Here is an 18236-nt window from a genome sequence, read left to right as displayed (position 1 = left end):
CGCGCTGTTTGCAGTGTCATGCAGTGTAGATTTGAATGTTTATTTAATATAATTTCTGGATACTTGAAGCAAGAGAGCATAAATTTTGTGTTGCAAAAATATCACTGTGATGATGTAAGGAATGATTTTGTATTATTGACAGTTTATTAGGATGATTTACCTGTAAACAGCTCCTTTATCCCAGTGAGGCCTTTCTGTGACTATAATGTCTCTGCCAGTCAAGCACAGAGCTGCTAACTCAGACAGTCGTTCCTTCAGCTTTTGTCACTTTATTTGGTGTCCATCCATCCACTCATGGCAAACAGCAGCAAAGGCCATTCATTTATACTGATTGGAAGGAAGAGCGTAGGAAGCCTGGGAGGTGATGGCGTTGCCCAAGGAGGGGGGGTACTGTGAGGAGAACAGGACAATGAGGAGCAGGGAGGGGATGGGTTTGTTATCCTGGTAATTAAGGACAGAGTGGCTTCCATGCCTGGTGTGCGGACAGGATGTGGCAAATTACTAGAATCTTTGTGAGGAAAAGCTGCTCCCTCTCTACTCTGTCCATTCTCAGGGGACCTCATCATCTTCTCTAACAGTCAGGATGGGATTTTGTACCCTCTATTCCCTCACCTTCTCCTTCTCTCTTTCTGTCTCTCCGTTCATTTCCTTTCACTTCTCTCTGTCAGCTTCCTCCTGAAGTGCAACTCAAAGTCTGAAGTAACATTGCGGGTTTAGAATTGTAGATTAGTATGCCGACTTCTTGGTAATGAAAACTTCTGGCAATTATTCATGTTTATCTTTTTCAGTATTTACATGCTGAGGAAGAGCTAGGCAATTTTTCTAACATCTTGAGACAGATTTTGATAATTAACTGTGTGTGTTTCACAATGCAATTCCCCTGACATGCAGAGAAGGATAGAGAAATAGACAAACCATAAACAGTACTTTATGTTCTGTTCCCTCTGTGAAACTCTGCGTGCGTGTCTCTCACTGACACTGCTGTTACTTTGATATCGTATATTAGGGAAAAGAGGATATTATTTCTTCGTTTCTCTTGACATTTTGCATTGGGATCCTCGGGCTGTGGTGCTCAGGTGGGGTTAGAGAAAACAGTGGCCCTCACAACGACACGATACGCTAGCAGCAGCATGGCAAGACAGCAAGAGAACACTCTGGGGTTTAAAAGTACCCAAAGCATCCTGGGTAATTAGCCATTACAGTGCTGTCACAGAGGGTTCTGCAGTCAATACAGAGATAATTTGGGCAATGGTGAATGACAGTGCTGTCCAGGCTTTTGGGATGATCAAGGACAGATCCAGCTGCACCAGGCATCTGTCAGGCCCATGAATCACTCCTCCAGCCAGCAGCTGGGTGAGTGGAGCAGAGAGAATCGCTGGAGAAGCATGTGCAGACACACAAATAAACATGTTCCCCCTCTCTCCCCTCGCCACACCGGGAAATGGCTATTAAAGGTCTGCCGTTACAGAGCACCGAGTGGAAAAGGCTTGTTACCTTCAGTGGCAAATGAATGACATTGGGAATAAGGTGAGGAATAAAAGTCAGACCAAGGGGACATTTTTCACAGTTATTTCAGCTGTGTAGCTAAAGCCAGGGAATGCAGTTAGGATGCATTTTTTTCATGTTATAGTGATATAAGTAATACGTTTTACACAAAATAACAACAAGGCTTTATGTTATTACAAAGGAAATCTGGAAACTATACCTTGTTCTCTCCTTGCTCATTGGCAGTTGAAGACTGTTTGCTGTATTCAGGTTGCAGATTCGAGATATTATGTAAAGTGTCGACCAAATCCATAGACAAGCACTTAAATTCTTCCCTGTTTTTCCTGTAATCCCCACCAAAAAAGGGAAGAATATAAGAGGGACTGAGCAGCATGACAGATCAGGGCTTGTGTAGCAAAGTATACACATCACTGTATAAAGCTTAAACCTGCCACGATTGAACAAAGTATTTCAGGTAGCATGAGTTGCTAATTATTAATATTTTTCATTTTTACTTCAAACGGTTTCTTTTAGCATACCTGCTGTCATTAGGTTGTGCAAATTACAGGTGCATTTTAATATATTTTAATCCTCTACAAAATATTTTGCAGGAGATTCAGTATGATAATACTTAATGGACCATACTGGTGTGAACTTTACAGCATCAGTGCTCATGCAGTAGCTTATAAGAGTTTATTCTTAGACAGTGACACAACTTTTGTCGGCTTGATCAGATCACAATAACCAAACTTTCATATTTATTCAAACTCTTTACTTCAATTTAAGATTTTATACACCAGTGTTAGATGCATGTTGGTGTGTTATACATAATAGTTAAACATAATTATATTTTGATTATGAAGCTGAGCCTCAGCAATTTCATCACAACAAATGTGCACGTATGCAAAAGTTTAGGAAGATTTTAAATCATATTGACGGCATTTGTGGGACGCCCTCTGAAATATCATTCCAAAATATGTAATATAATATTACATGTTAGTCTGAGATCAATTATCATATGCAAGTTCTACTAAATTAAATGTTTGGTAACATAAACATTTACGTGAATTGAGGTCATCTCAGAAAACCAACAGCAGAGTGATGTCCATTGCTGCAGTCTTTAATATGCCTGGAAATTCTTCTCTCTGTTGCTAATGATTGTGCAGATGCTCACCATCTGTAACACAACACTAGTTTATTAACAGTTATTTTAAATTTCAGAGTAGTATTTTAGTATACTAACCTTTTAGAAATCTTTTCAAGGGTTTGGATTTCATCATTTCAGTTGTCGTCTTATTCCACAGACAAGTTATGACCCAAAGTTGATCCCAAAGTAAGGTGCTGTAATAGACGCTATTTTCTTTAATGTGAAAACAGCTATTTTTAGGATTAGCTCATATGCTGTATATAGATGCACAAGGTTGGCTTGTGTGTGAGATATAGGTCCTATCTCTGTGCACCCTATTTAATCATAACTGTGGAGGCTCTGCCCTGGGACTGGAGCTTTTTCTTATCATACTTTAATCAATATCTTTCTCGCTATGTTAACACAAAGCAGTCCTCTCAACACTGTGGAGCTGCAGTGTCCTTATTTTGTAGTTGATGAGTCTATGGAAATGCATGTGTATATTAAGCATGATTCTGCGACCTGTGCCAATGCTGAAGCGCTTAATTTGTTTAATAACACTCAGAGTACAATGAGCTAGTTTTGAGAGTGTATTTAAAAGGCAGACATTTCTGTATTCATCTTGTTGATACACAGATTGTCTCTGTTTTAATTTCAGATGATTTTCAGAGCACATCCTGTAAAAGCAGAAGAATAAAAGCAGCGTATTATGGAAAAGGAAAGCTGATTTCGAGTAAGTCACCTTTCTTCAGCGTTATCACTCCAATTCATCTAAGAGTGGAATTAACTTCATGATAGGCAGTGAAAGTGCCTATCCATCTTTGATACAATGAATTCAAAGATGCACAGCACTGACAGTCAATTAAAAATGAAAGATAATCCACCCCTCCCTCGCAGAGGAATATTCAGTTTGGCATATGTACTATAAATACCTGCCATCATTTTACATCAGTTTGCTATTTATCTGTCTTTTTTATTTTTTTCCAAAGTGGATGAGCACACATCTGAATGTTTACCTGCTTTTTAGCAGGGCTAGTAGCTTCTTGGTGACTGCTGTATTACCACATTTTAGTATTCCCATGGGATCCATTACCGTATATGTGTCTATAAAGGGAATTTGCAGAGAGCAAAGTGAACATGTTATGTCGGTCATTTGCTGCGCAAGGATATTTTCCTACAAACTGCATTTTAAATGCTGTGTTTCTCCCCATTACTCTACACCGAGAAACATTTAAATGCCCTTTAATTAGTGTGTCCTTCCTGCTATCGATAGGCCACTGGTAATCACTCAGAGGACTAATGACTCCTAATTGAATTGCTTTAAAGAGGAACACAATTGGTCCTGTCATCAGTACCCAAACAGCAAGATTTGGGAGCAAACCCAAAACGGGGCTCATTTTGTTAAGCATCGTGCTAATCGAAGTTACATATTTTCACAGTGGCAGAGAAAAGCCTGATGCTACTGTGGTGATGTCAGATCATGTTCTCTCAATAGAGCCTGGGGAAGGAGGGACTGGGGGGGATGGGGAGGTGGGAGTGACTTGTGGATCATCAAAATTTCAGTAGATATTGATTTGATCTTTTCATATTGTCAAGGAGAAATCTAATCATAATAGAGCAACATATGATATCTCCCTCAAACACCTTTTAACAAGCTATTGCAGCTTATTATCCAGTTTGCCTGCACCAAACCCTCATATCATATTTCCGAGCACTGCAGGACCTGCGAGGATGTCCTTTTCATTCGCATGTCCTGAAATTCAAGCGCTGCAAAACTTTCATCCTGTACTTACATTTCATAACAAGACTAATGGCTTTGCAAAATAACTAAGACTGGGCAGGTGTGCAAAAAAAAAAAAAAAAAAGGATGAAAAGCAGCCTTGTATTTGTCCAGGAGGTCAAAGCAGAAATTATGCTAAATATATTCACAGGTAGTCATAAAGATAGTTAAAGTGCCTACATTCTGACATTTCTCTAAAACAGAGGTAAGGGCTGCACCTTAAGTTAAACAGAGCCTGGTTGTAATGAAATGAAAAGTTGTAATAAAAAGGATGACTATGACGAGCAATTTTATATAGATACACCGTACAGTGATTTTATATAGAACTTAATGATCCTATATCCTGTAGAGTGTCATTGGCATTGCAGAAACTTTCTGTCCTAATTATCCATTTCAGCCTGCCTGTTTCACATCTCCGCAGTCCCTCATTATCCCCACAGCCACCTCACAGTCTGCTCAGTGTTACATTAGTAAAATAGAGCCTTTGATTTGTCCTCAACAGCGCAGACGTTTGAAAAACAGAAGAGCGAATGAGAGCGAGAAAGTGAAACAAAGAAGGAGAAGAGTAAAGTCCTCTATATTAGCCTGGAAGTGGCCTTGAGTGTTGAATATATTGACCGTGTCACCCTCCAGTTTTTGGGGGAGAAACTAAATTCAAGGCCACACCAGGGATTTGATGCATCACAGACATAATAGAGGATATTTTGGTTTGCTCTCTGAAGTATGAGAAACATTTTTTTTTCCCTCCCACCCGATGTAGGGAGTGTGAATTGCCGGAGGGCATTTGTAAAACAAAATACTTTACTTGACTGTGGAAACAATGAGTGCCCACACCCCCTGCGGTTGTAATGATGCAGTGAAAACCAATTCAACGGTTCTTAAAACAAAACCGCCCTTATTCAGAGAGTCTGGCGCATGCCTTATTCAGATGTTATGTTGAACACATTAACCTGTGTTTCTGAAACCAAGTTGTGCTGCACTGAAATATCCCTGGGCTTCATTTGCACTACATTAATAGTCTTGGACTGACTTGCTATGACATTACATTGGAGTTATTAAAGCGCTGCCTGTACCTTACTGGCCATATTTCAGCACAAAATGACAGCAATAAGAATCTGATCATGTTGGGTCACTCTGTTTGAAAGCAGACCCTGCCTCTGTTTCCCTTAATTAAACCCACACAGCGCTCTTTCATCTTTGCATATTCCGCGGCTGGGACATTGATACTCATTATTTCTTAAGTCTAAACACCAAGACTCTGTCAAGAATGCATCCATCACCGGCAGGCTGCTTGGAGTCAGCAGAAATTTTTCCCACTCTGTCAGCAAATTTAGCAATTTGCAATTTTCTTACTAGAGGGTTGTGACGTGTTTTTATCGCCGAAGATGACTTTCAAATGCACAGATCATGAGGAAGTTGGCTTGTTAGTCCTTTCTTCTAGCCTCGGCTCTAATGACAGTAATTAACAGGGCCACATTAGAGAGCCACCTCAGGAAGCATCTGACTGTTCATTTGCATGGCGTTAATACAGGAGGATGCCGTGCTGTGAAAGGCTTGCCACGAGTGCAGCAGTGCAGCTCTGCCTGTTTGGCAAGCCCTCCTGTTCTTAACAGCGCCAGGGCCCATTCTCCCATTCATTATGTGCCTAAAGCTTGAGTTATCCTCTCCTTGGTACGGGGATGAATGTTATTAAAGGCATAGCTGTCTGACACAACTCTAATGAAAAATAGGATGTTTCTGAAGGTTATGTTGCCAGCGAGCTCAGAAATGCCTGCTTCATTTTCCCACCCCAGCGCAGGGCAATGTAATTCCCACCTCTTGATAGATATTTTTTCTTAAGTTTTTTTGTGGCTCTGTGCGCAGGAGCCTCATCATAAAGAGACCTTTATTATCCGTGTTTCTTCCTCTGGTGATGCTCAACAAAGGGCGAGGCTGGACTTTTTGGCAGATCATACAATTGTGAAAAACTACATCTGTGTTTTCTGAAGCGACGGCTGCTACTGTGTGGATTTAATTAAAAGGCATTGCTTGTATATGGTTTTCGCACAGATATTTGTTTTCATTTGCTGTAGCTTAGAGATATCATCGCGATCTCACGTTTTACTTCTTGCACAACATTGTACATAAGCTCATAATTTACAAATTGCACAATCACACAGCAAAAAATAAAGGATCATTACCAAATTAAAGTAAAAGCTCTCTCTTCAGATGACGCAGGCTTGTGACAGTGAGAGATGGCTGCTCAGCAGCAGGGTCAGATTGCACTTTTCAGAGCTCCATCAGAGGTGGCAGGTCATGCTGAAGATGACCCGATCCGCCCACACTGACGGATCCCAGCTCTGGCCTTAAGTGTAAATCCTGCTCTCCCCCTCACTCTCTGCCCTGTTTTGGCCTTGCCAGTCCCTAACAGCCCCATCAGAGCCACATGGGAGGCCGCTGACAGACACGCAAGATACCAGGCTACTCCAATTTGCCCCAATATTCAAATAAAAAGGCTGCAAAGTCGCCATGTCGACATCTTTGTAAGCTCACGATGCTTGGTCCATTTCCATGAGCAACTGAGGATGTTGCAGAATTATAAACTCCACCTAGCTGCGTGGTGTACTGTTCACTATTGATTTTTAAAAAAAAAAAAACATTTTGAGGGCATTTTAGTGCTACATACGTGCTTGAATTTTAATTTATGCCTTCCCTATAAACTGGTTAAAAAAGCATAGTGGATATAGCGACTGTCCTTTCTTAAAGTGGAAATTTACCTCAAGGTAGAAATTGTGCATAGTTCAGTAGCTCAAATATCAAAATCCAAAAAAAAAGAAAAGAAAAGCTGCCATCAAATTAAAACACAACTATGTTTTTTAAGATCCACATTTGCAAACTGAATCAAACTGAATTGTCACATTGTCACAGTAAACCTCTATGTTGAAATAATTTCACAAATATTGGAAATCTTTAATTTAATCTTGGTTGAAATGGTAAGGGTAAACTCTTATGGAAAAATAAACTGTTTGAAAAAAGCGAATTAATGGGGAAAAAATGCACAACCGCAGATATAAAAAATAAACAACAAATATTATTAATAACGATTTTCTATAAAGAGTACTAATTACAAAACTCTTTGAACCCTTTTTTAAAAATAAATTACAGATTTATATTTAGTTTTTTTTTTATCCTTAAACTGAGTTTGATGAACATTTATACTGGCTGAAAATAGTCCGATGACATCAATCCACCATTTTAAACTGGAAAATACACCAATCCCTACAAAACCAACAAAAATCATATGTTACACACAGCTGTGCTTTAAGCCTGGAAACTCACTGTGGCAGTCCTGGCTGGGAGATTTATATCATTAGCATCAGAAAAAGTGTTAGCATCAAAGAACGGGGAAATTCACCTTCAGGCATAAAGATTTATCAGTAATTATTAATCTTTGAAAAATGATTTTTGACAAGACAGCAGACAGCATGATGTAGTCACTTCAGTATCTGTGTGTATGTAGATCTTTTCATAAAGACCTTTTCTGTATTTTTTAAAATAATGTTAACATGTGTCAGCTTCACTTAAAATGACATTAAAAATGATATTATTTCTTGCTGCCATTTAAGGAAAATATTTTTAACTGCTGTCTTGTCTGTTGTGTAACGAGCAACAGACCCTGAACACAGATGTTTCAGGGCCAGCCAGAAAGACCTCTGACAATTGGTTACCACCTCTTACTGTGTGTAAATCACAGCCAAACTCAGTGTTTCTAAAAAACCACGGGTATGCGGGTGTTCCCCTTGCCAAAAGTAAAACAAAAAACAAAAACATGAGTCACGAGCTGATATTGGTGTCAGGTCACTTTTCTTTCTGACTTGAGATTTTCGTACGGTGACCCTTGTTGGCCTTTAAATACGATATCCACTGGAGAATGAAGAGAAAGTTCAGTCGTGAAAAATATATATATTTTTTGTTTTTTGGAGGGTCTAATCCTCTTTCATTAGTTACATACCTGGCTAATTTTGTTGACTTTCAGGTGGCTGATGTTATAACTCGATCACCTGTGGAGCATTTAAAAACATGCAACCATTGTCGCTGTTGTCTGGATTCGTGGTTTGTTAGGGATGTTTTTGAAGCGGCGACTCACCGTGTCAGATTATGCCACATATCCATTTGACTTTCATAAGCTGTTTACGCTTCAGAAATTGTGGCAATGGCTTCTCTCTTGTGCAAAGGCTTTTACATATGTTGTGTGTCTCAGAAATGCTGCCCCAGTTATAGCTATCATTCTGAAAAAAAAAAAAAAGAAAAACAACCCCTGAAGGTTACATGAGGCTTGTCATTTTGTGATTTCTCCACTTATTTGCATCTTGTTTGGCTTTTGGATAAAACATGTGACGATAATTTCAGCGCAAGGCAAAAAGTAGCAATGAATTCCTAAGTTGTGCCATAAAACATTTATTTTAACTTCATTATTATTAACCTAATGACAGCCCCATTAGTCCTCCTTTCCCATAAAGAACTATGGTCTTGGGTTTATTTCAGTGAATGTATTTATGGCTTATGTCTTACACAAAGCTCACTAATAATGTGTTTAATGTGGACAATATTGCTTACACATGGGCTCTTATTAGTGAGTGGTAGTCTGGTCTCAGGATCAGTGGCAGTATCCTTAAGGGATGGCCTCTCTTAGGAAAGGATGAAACAAGTGCATGTGAAAAAAACCCAGCGTGAGTCCTGTTCAAAGGCACAGACGAGTTCTGACTGGATTAACATTTATTGACCGCTCAAGCTTTCCTTTTTTTTTTCCACCCACTTTTTTATTTTCCTTTTTTTTCTTTTCTTTTCTTTTTCTTTTTTTTTTCTTTTGCTCCAGGACAAAGATTCAAACTTAATTGCAGTGGCTGTTCCACCAACTGATCACCAATGTGCCAACAAAAGCCTCCCTAATAGGCGCTTCATTAAGGATTAGAAAGTCTCTATTACAAAACAAATTAAGCATGCTCTGATCTTAACCTATAGGTCGAACGGCATTACAGCAAAGTTTAAGCTGTTAGATGGCTGAAAAACTTATTACGGGTTAGCGCTGAGGTAGCAGTTTGGTATTGATTTTACGATAGCTAGGTATGATGATTTATGGAGTGCTTGTGTCAGTATAACAAGCTGAAGGACACACAATATCATCTCCAACATCATTAAAATTCAGAGGTCTCCAGAGCTAGCTCATCAAGTACTGTTCACCTCCTTGGAATTTCATACGCACACACATGCACGCACACATGCACACACACAGCTATATATATATTTATATATAAAAGATCTGGGGAAAGGTATGTATCTACTCAGAAATTTCAGTTTTTTGCACCTCTTTGACGCTGCATGATATTACATTTTAATTTTTTTTTTTCACTTCTAACTATTGTTTACCCCATTTTGGATTTAATTTGCACTGTTACAGCATGCTAATATTCTGGTTTGTGCATAAGCTTGGTTAATGCTTGTATCAATCGTATAGCGTAGCAGTTCAAAAGGTCTACCCTCAACACAATCACTGCCTCGGTCTCTGAGCTGCACTTAACAGATTCTGAGCAGTAAAATCTGTGGTACACTAGAGCCCCCTGTGGGCACATGAAAGTAATACCAGCTGGTTGTAATGAGCTCTACTTATTTATATTTGGATGAGGATTTATTGTTGAAAATTTTGCCCAGGGCTAATGATTAATATAATGCGAAACACTTTTTTTTTAATTGTTTCCAGCCAGTTGTTACAAATATTCTGCTACAGTTTAACATCAGTCAGGTTTCTTAACACGCGACTTGCTGTTTAACTGAAAACGTGGATGTAAAATGTGGTCCTCTTTGCTTTGTAAGTTAGGGCTCACTCATACTACTCATGCTGCAAAGACATGTAGCAGAACGTGGTGCTTCTCAGACTTCGCTAGTTTGGCAAATCTACTCCATAAATAACTATGAAAAGATTACACTGTGTTAATGGTATTCCTAATAATAATTCATTAGAAATGCACTTTCAGCATGAATACCATCTTACAGTTTATGTGCTAAGAAAGATGCCCGTAGACTCAGTAGCACAGAAATACGTGAAAGTGATCATACAGAACCAAGTAAGTCAGCTGTCATTTCACACCCCTTTTGCTCCCTCGCAAAGAAACCCAACAAGGAGAGATTCAGACTACCATTTAAGGTCGGGCTGTCCGAGGATCGGCCTGTGGGATGAAGGTAAGCTTCTGGGCTTCTGTCTGTCTTTCTCTGTCTCTCAGATTCCTTTGGATCCACCACCCCCCTCCAGGATCCCAGATTCTCTCCATCATCTCCTCCAACCGTGAGGTCTAACCGGCAGGGCAGGGGCGTGTGGGCGGACATGCTGGGTGCTGGCAGCATGCTCCGTCTGCTAGTGAGTAATGCGAGTACAGCGAGGACCCCCTCCACCCCCCCTAAAAAACACACACACACATACACACACCTCACACTCCTAGAAAGAGATGGGCCATAGATGGAGAGGCAGGCACTCCTGCTGTGACTTGGCGCACCCCACTGGACAGCTGGAGACTCAGGGAAAAAAGACGCTGCCAAACATGCCCGACAGAGCAGGGGAGTGGTGGAGGTGCAAGGCTGGGCAAGGCCTGAGGTGGCTCCCATACCTGCAGCTGATCACCAGCCCATCATCTGTAATTATCTGCACTTATACACCAGTGAGATAAACAGAAAGACACATGTGCACTCAGACACACAGTCATAACCACATTAAAAAGGTATGATAGGGAAGGGCTAGATTGTTACGCTATGATTATGCTTCATATACTTGTGCAGGTGTAATAGCCATAACGAGCTCCTGTGTTGTTTAGCTGATGAAAATGATATTGTGTGACGAAAACGGTTTGCTCAAAATGAGATACTAAGGCAACAGCGAGATCTGTTACCATCTCATTTGGGTCATGTCAAGTATTTTCTTCTTCTTTTTTCTTTTTTTAAAGTAATACTTTACATATAAATTATCAGAAAAAAAAACATTAAAAATTTTTGGGGGGGTTAACAGCACCCCCAGATATGTTTTGAAACATGAGTACTTGATATATTATTATTACTATTTTCTCAAGAATATAATGCAGGAAAAGGTGCTTGGGTTAATTTGGGTTAATAGAAATGGTGCCATCACATGGTTTCTCCAACAGAGCTGCCTTTGTTTAAGATACTGTCATCGCTTGTGTGCAGCGCATGTAACAGAGTAGCATCACAGATCACGACACGGTGATGCAGAGTCAAACAGTGTCTTCACTTTGAATTGCTAATTGTGAAATACATTGGTGGGTAGTTAATGCACAATTTAGATATAACTCCAACATACTGTATTTATATAGTAATATATGTATAAAGAAAATAATTCGCAGAGCAGGAAATCTTCATGGAACCTGATGTGACAACACATTTTCTCATAAAAAAGAAATTTCTAGAGAAAATATAGGGACATTATTATATGACAATATATGAGGATTCTTTATCGGTACTGCATATCCATGCACAGTGCGATACTCTTTATGCTGCAGTCGGGCTGAAGCTGTTTTCCACACCAGATTTTCAAACCGTGTTAATCCCTCTCTGTGAGGAATATCACCACTTTAATGTTATGAATATTAGGCTAAAGCCCCCTGCAACATGGCTGAAGCCCATTTTCTCCTCCTTCATTCTCAATCTAGTGCTTAATCTTGATTCATCAGTTACTGCAGCTTATTATGGAGCCTTGACAGCATGCTCAGGTTCTTGATAAATGACACCACTCAGGCCAGATTCAAAATGTGAGGCTCAAGTGCCAATTATCTATGCAGACCTGGTTAATAAGGGGATCTCTTGTTAACTATCTGATCTCAGCATGAGCATCATTTGTCATGAGGGCCCATGTTTACCTCTGAGACAGGAGTTCCCGAGACCTCCCCTGCCTAACATATGTAAAACCTGGATCTTTGTTCCTTTAATAACCTTTTATTAACAGCCTGACATCATGATTAAGTTTGGTCCAAACACGTGCACAATGAGGTACACAATTACCCGCACCCGCTCGCAGAACTGCAGCAGATCACAGTCAGAGAGAATAATGAATATTGAGCCGACGTTTGATCCATTCCACATTGGAAGCCCAATTTGCTGGAGCACCTGGAGCTGTGCCACTGCATGCAGTTTTTTGAGGTGATGATGGATACTCATGGGAGCTTATTTCCATGCGCACATCTTCTCCTGATTTGTAAAGATGATAAGTGCTTTGACCTTAGCTCATCATTACAGCTCATTAAAGCTTTTGTTTGTACCACCTTGGAAGAAGAAGATGGTTTTAAATCAGCTCACAAAGCATTATGGCTCTTGACTGTTAAGAAGTTGGATATGCTGCGTGTCTCTGTTTTAGTTTTTATTTAGCAACTTCTCAGAGGTCTCAAGGTCTCCGATTAATAAACACTCGCTGTGGTCAGAAGTGCAGAGCAGCCCAGGGAGGCGAGATGCCGCCTGTCCTCTCTGAAACCCAGCATTGCTCGTGGCTATCCTGTCAGCCACATCTTGACGTCTGGCTCACAGGCTCGCTGCTCTGTCTTAGTATGTATTCACTTCCTGGGAAAGTAGCAAATAAAACCTTTTGCAAGGCTGCCTAGCCAAGGGACTTTGTCTTCCATCAAGAAACACCTCTACCTCTTAAGCACAGAAGTTGTAAAATACTTCCAGACAGCACTTGGAACATTCCTTTTAACCTTAGTTGTCGAGCATGAGATACAGAAAAAAACAACAATTCCTTGAAATAAATAATTAATCAGTGTGTTTTCTATTATTGCTTGGATATGGAGTCAGTAGGAAGCCAGGTGGAGCGATCAGATCTTCACAGCATCCCCACTTCCTGTCCCCCACAGAACGCTAGACTGTCTAGGTAGCATCTGCTGAGGAAAATAAAGCCCCTTTTCCTTCTCATGTAGAGAAGATGATTTGCATAATATCCCCCTCTGTAAGGTGAAAACAGAATAATAATTGGTTTGCCCTTTTCTCTCTGTGTGTTGTAAAACAGTTAGGAATTAATTTGAGGATAACTGTGCAATTAATTCTAAATGCTAAAGATGGTGTGAGGGCTTTGATTCAAAGGAGGGGAAAGGATACACAGACTGAGGTCATGAAACAAAGACTTTGTGTTTCTGTTGCTGCCAGAAAGTACTCTAACTGCATTTAAAGAGCGCATAGGGGGTCTTTGAATATTTCATTGACAAACAGGGGCAACATGCACACACACTTACCCCTCCACATTTAGTATTCCACTTTAGTCCCCGCTTACTATATATATATTCAGCTGTGTAGTTGGATATACTTGTCTTAATGATGAATAATAGTACTGCAGGAAAAAAAATGTTGCGTGAATACTAGGATTCATGAGGTTGTTTTAACCTTGTTACACAATGCTGTAAATTCCACATGTATCCCCATTATAGCTAATGAGCAGCACTGTAATCAGTACTGTTTTTATAGTGAGGGAACATGTTCTGGCTTCCTCAGACAGATGCCAATAACGGCCCCTGTGTGCACACCCTTGAAGGTCAACATCAAAAAGGGTAGTCTGACATGACAATAGACTTGGTTTGACATTAGAGTTAAGGGGATTTGACACATGCACAGATCTCGCTGAGCTTCCATTTAGGCCAGAAGTGTGATATCAGGACACAGTGTTACTGCTGTAGCAGTGGCCTGGACGTGTCTCCCTTCTGTAGCTTTTTTCTGTACCTATTAGAGGGGTAGCAGCTCCATTCCTGATACTTCCACAGCAGAAAAAAGAACATGCCTCGCCATGAGTCCCAATTACACCTAATGATGGCAAAAGGATGGAGCACATGCAGATTGTGCTGCAGTTCCTTTGTCATGCCAGGCACAAGGTGTGATCATTTATCACACTAGTCATATCCTGCACTCCTCCCTGAGCACAGACAATGGATCCCAGCACATCATCCATGCTGTTATTTGTGTTTAACTGCCAGGAAAAGGAAAATAAAAGCCCAGTTAGAAGGCATCGCAAGAACACGGTTGTATCCTGTAAGCGGTTGTGAGAGTCGGGGAGGAAATGCTGCCATCCTCTAGTCCTCAGAATAGATCTGTGCTGACAAAGGCACACATGACCGGCCACCCTCACCCCTCGTGTTTAGATAATTTTGTTTGCAATCATTTTGGCTTTGAAATGTAAATGAGCTGACAGCGAGGTCTGCGTGTTACATGTTGCAGGGTGAGAGTGAGAGCTTAGTGTGAGATTTGAGCGGTGCCGTGCGAGCGTGTGCGCTGCGGCAGCAGAGAGGCGGCTCTGCGCTTGTCAGTGGCTTTCTCCTAATCCTGGCCTGATCTTTGTGTTTGATCCGCAGCGTGGTCCTGAGACAGCATGAGCAGCAGCTATTGCTGTAATTTAAAGTCAATATTGTACTCATGATCCCTCTCCCTGGGCTAACAGAACAGCCTCTCACCGCGATAGAAAAAGTCATCTCTGCTGCTTTAGAGGGAATCCTCAGCTTGAGCAGTTCACTTCTCTGTGATTCTCAAAAGAAACCTCGCATGTGGGTTGTGTTAGTTTGTGGAAAAGACAGATCTGAGATTATATCTGATGTTTTTCTATTTGCTAGTATCCTACCTCCTACCACACCACTGACATTCTCTTTAACACAAACAAAGCACTGAACTAAATCTCAAACCTTTCACATTTTAAAGCTTTACTATCTTGCACAATCAAGTGTGTGTGACTCTTTTAGACGCATCTGTTTGCATGACTCCAAGAATCAGCTAACAAGCCTCCACTAACATCCACAAGCTTTCATGATTCATTCAGAAAGACTCGGAAAGATCTAAGATTAGCAATGGGGGTCTCATCCGCAAATCTTCTCCTTTGTTATTACACCGAGAGCTAAGATATTTATCCTGTGTGAACAACGTGACATATATAAGGATGGCTCAAGGGTATGGGCTCAAAATGTGGTCATAAATATTTTGTACTTGTAAATCAGTTTTGTATGTGTAAAAAGAATTTGTGCGTGCGTAAAAAAGATTTGTATGTGTAAAAAGATTTGTGTGTGTAAAAAAGATTTGTATTTGTAAAAAGAATTTGTGCGTGCGTAAAAAGATTTGTATGTGTAAAAAGAATTTGTGCATGCGTAAAAAGATTTGTATGTGTAAAAAGATTTGTGTGTGGACTTAGCCAAAAAACCCCCCTGCAAGTTACAAGTACGAATTTTGACCCTATTTTTCTTCCTGTCATCTGATTGGTCAATGTCATGTCAATCACAAATGTAACAATCCAATCAGAGGACAGATGGGTTTGGCTGTCGGAGGGCACTTTTTTGAACTGCAGGTCCTTGAAGGAATAAATGCCCTTTTTACATGCCAACCCAGCGTTTTCCTTCCTCACCACAAAGGAAAACAGTCTGTGGTCGTCCGAGTTTGGTGATTTTTGTGTCACAGGTCTACGTGCTTTATACAGGGACTTCCACAGGCTTTTCAACAGCGCTGCGGACCGCGGGGGGGCAGTGTTTTGAAATGACAGTCTTCATTACAAAGCTTTCTTCGTTATGAATTAGCATACATGTTTTTATTGAACATTTGAAGAACTAGCAAAAAAAAACAGAAACTGTTGTAGAGGACATAAAGTCAGAGATAGAAACGACAAGGAGCAGGTGCATCTAGTACAGGTAGAGCTGCTGCAAAACCCACAGAGCTCAGCAGCCAGCGCAACAAATTCTGGATCCTTTGCTTTTAGTTAGCGGTTAGCATTAGCAGCACATCCTGCGTCTGATGTGAAAGGACCTTTATGCTGCGCACTGTGACTCACAGCAATGGTCCCGGGTCAGCCCTGACTTTGTGTTAAACTAATCCTAAAGTAATAATGGTATTTCTAACCACTGACATACCACAACTTTATCCTTTCAACAGCTGCTGAAAGTAAGGGGACCTAGCTGCTATCGGATATTTATATAGAGATCCTCCAGCTTCAAACTGTATTACCCTTCAAGGACCTGCAGTTCAAAAAAGTGCCCCTCCGACAGCCAACCCCATCTGTTCTCTGATTGGATTGTTACATTTGTGATTGACATGACATTGACCAATCAGATGACAGGAAGAAAAATAGGGTCAAAATTCGTACTTGTAACTTGCAGGGGGTTTTTGGCTAAGTCCACACACAAATCTTTTTTTACACATACAAATCTTTTTACGCACGCACAAATTCTTTTTACACATACAAATCTTTTTTTTTACGCACGCACAAATTCTTTTTACAAATACAAATCTTTTTTACACACACACAAATCTTTTTACACATACAAAATCTTTTTACGCACGCACAAATTCTTTTTACAAATACAAATCTTTTTTACGCACGCACAAATTCTTTTTACACATACAAATCCTGATTTACAAGTACAAAACTGATTTACAAGTACAAAATATTTATGACCACATTTTGAGCCCATACCAGGGTCAGTGAACTCTTTATAGATAGAGGTGAAATGTCAGAAATTGATTCCTTTAGTGGCTACAATTTGTTTTGATATGGTGAGCCTTTTATTATGGAGCTGTTGTACCATTTAGCATTTAGTGTCTTTTGGCAGTCTTTGTGAATTTTAGGTGTTGGGAGATTAATAACACTCATGTATGTTCACGTTTCATTGCACTGATTACAATGAGTGTGGCTTTAAACAGACCCCTGAAAATGTGTATGTTCCCATGCTGCAGATCTGGTAGGTGAAGAGTCCACCTGAAATATTGTTTTCTGTTACTGCATCCTGACAAATAAAAACATGAAGTATAATGGAAATAAATTCCTGATAAAATTAAAAAAAGTGATTCAGGGTTATTGCATTGTTGAGTAAGAACTCAAATTTGGGCAAATACTAATCTCTATAAACACGTCTCCACATGAATATGCAGAATGTGAAGGCAAGGGACAGGATTTTTGGTATTTCAGGTTTTCAGCTTGCTTTTACTTCTACAAGTTATTGCAAATATTACTTGGTATTGTTGACCTACATTAACATTATAAAACATTGGGCCATAAAATTGAAGACATCAACAACCTAAGTATGATTTATTCAATTTGAGTCCACTTTACTATGTGCAGGCACTTCTACTCTATGCTCATGTACAGATTTACTGAGGCTGTTTTCACTTTTAAGGCACACGCACACAAAGCTAAACTGGAGATAATTAAAAAAAATTTAAGTTCTTTCTCTCAATCAAATCAAAGATATCTTCTTAAAACGTCTTTCTCTGAATTATCAGAGAAACTCCACTGCTCTTATACCTTTTAGACCTGAAAACACTATGAAAAAGTCAAAAACAATATAATCCTACACATTAATAAAAGTACTAGATAACATTTGGAGTTATATTCTATACAGCTGACATCCGCTAAATCCTAAAATATGCTAAACTTCCCGTTAGTGCTGTGACATAATTTTGCTTATATGAAAAATACCGTCACAGTCTTAAAGACTGCATAACCACAGGATGCCATATAAATAATGGAACCACCTAACGGGATGTGAATATCAAGCTCTTAATCAACAGTTGTCCTTGTATGTTGTCATGTATGACCTGAGCTGTGCAGTGAACTATTGGGCTGTTCATCGGGGCTGTTTTGAAACCTCGAATTTGTGTAATTTATGTTGTTGTGGCATTTTCATTCCGTAATTACATACAGAAGCATCTTGAGTGAACAGTGCTGACACCCTTGGGTGCACCCAGTCCTGGAAAATATCCTCATATTCCCTATCTATTAAGAAACCTTATAGAGCTAATTATGAGTGCTAATGACTCCTGCGAATGGCTGCACTCACCAGTCGCAACACTCTGTTT

At 39.9% G+C, this 18236-nt stretch overlaps 1 long non-coding RNA gene across 1 annotated transcript in view; it reads left to right on the top strand.

The window, feature by feature from the left end:
* Positions 1-10874, top strand: part of LOC120433727 — a 62587-nt gene extending 51713 nt beyond the window's left edge. Inside the window, exons 3-5 of the long non-coding RNA XR_005608719.1 lie at positions 3270-3344; positions 10649-10782; positions 10865-10874. This is a non-coding gene — a long non-coding RNA (uncharacterized LOC120433727). The remainder of the gene's footprint in view (positions 1-3269; positions 3345-10648; positions 10783-10864) is intronic.
* The last annotated feature ends 7362 nt before the right edge of the window (positions 10875-18236 follow it).

The sequence above is a fragment of the Oreochromis aureus genome, linkage group 16, assembly GCF_013358895.1.
Source record: "Oreochromis aureus strain Israel breed Guangdong linkage group 16, ZZ_aureus, whole genome shotgun sequence".
NCBI lineage: Eukaryota > Metazoa > Chordata > Actinopteri > Cichliformes > Cichlidae > Oreochromis > Oreochromis aureus.
This window is presented reverse-complemented; position numbering and strand designations above follow the sequence as displayed.